Below are 1,487 nucleotides of genomic sequence, written 5' to 3'. Positions count from 1 at the left end.
GAACCATCAAGAAGTTGACGAAAATATACACAGTGATCAAACTGACTTCGTGTGTATCCATGTTCTATCATGAACTTATCAAATCGCTTATACCACTGGCGAGGAGATTGTTTCAATCCATACAATGATGACTTCTTTAGTTTACAAGCCCAATTCTCTTTCCCAGTGACTTTGAAACCATCTGGCTGAGACATGTAAATTTCCTCTTCCAAATCTCCATGTAGGAAGGCAGTTTTCACATCAAGTTGGGCTAACTCCAAATCAAACTGTGCAACCAAGGCTAGCAGAATACGAATTGATGAATGCTTAACAACTGGGGAGAATACCTCATTATAATCTATCCCCTCCTTCTGAGCATAGCCTTTTGCTACTAATCTTACTTTGAATTGGATGTTGTCTTTTCCAGGATTACCTTCCTTCTTGGCATATACCCACTTGCAACCAATTGTCTTTTTTTCTTTAGGGAGTTGTACAAATCCCAAGTTTGATTCTTGTGGAGAGATTTCATCTCTTCATCCATTGCCTCTTTCCATTTTGCATTTTCTACACTCTGTACTGCTTCTTTGTAGGTGTAAGGGATTCCATCATCAATCACCGAAAATGCATAAGCCATCATATTACAATATCGAGCAGGTTTCTTCATAACTCTTTTCAGTTTACTCGTTGTAATGGATTCTTGTTGTGTGGTTGCTGAAGTTGTTGCATCCTTTTCGTCTAAACTTTCATCTGAATCTCCTTTAGTAGGGATTGTCTAAATAGTTTTTATAGGAATGACTAAAGTCTTCAACTCTACCTGTTGTGCATCACCAGACTGTTTTTTCTTCTCTTGTGATTTCTTTTGTTGTAACATGTCAGACTTATCAAAAGTGACATCTCTACTCAAAATCACTTTCTTTGATTCAGAACACCAGAGTCTGTAACCTTTTACTCCTCCACTAAAGCCTAAAAAAATAGCTTTCTTGGCTCTAAGATCTAGCTTGGACTCAGTAACATGATAATATGCTGAGCAACCAAATATACGCATAGAGTCATAATCATTTGCAGGAGAGCCTAACCATACCTCTAAGGGGGTTCTTCCATTTAATGTTGTTGAAGGTAACTGGTTAACAATATGACAAGCATAGCTTAATGCCTCACCCCAAAACACTTTGCTTAGTCTTAAATGTGATAGCATACATCAGACTTTCTCCACCAATGTGCGATTCATGCGTTCTGCTACTCCATTTTATTGTGGTGTTTTGCGCATAGTAAAATGTTGCTTGATCCCTTCATCCTGGCAAACTTCAAAGAAAGGATCTGAAGTGTACTCATCACCATTATCTGACTGAAGAGTCTTAACTCTCCTTCCAGTTTGAGTCTCCACCATTTTCTTCCATTTCAGAAAGATATCAAGGACCTCATCCTTGTGTTTCATCATGTACACCCATACTCGTCTTGAGAAATCATCAATAAAAGTAACAAACCAACGATTACCTCCAAGAGATTCA

The sequence above is a fragment of the Populus euphratica genome, unplaced genomic scaffold, assembly GCF_000495115.2.
Source record: "Populus euphratica unplaced genomic scaffold, PopEup_1.0 scaffold177.1, whole genome shotgun sequence".
Taxonomy (NCBI): domain Eukaryota; kingdom Viridiplantae; phylum Streptophyta; class Magnoliopsida; order Malpighiales; family Salicaceae; genus Populus; species Populus euphratica.
This window is presented reverse-complemented; position numbering follows the sequence as displayed.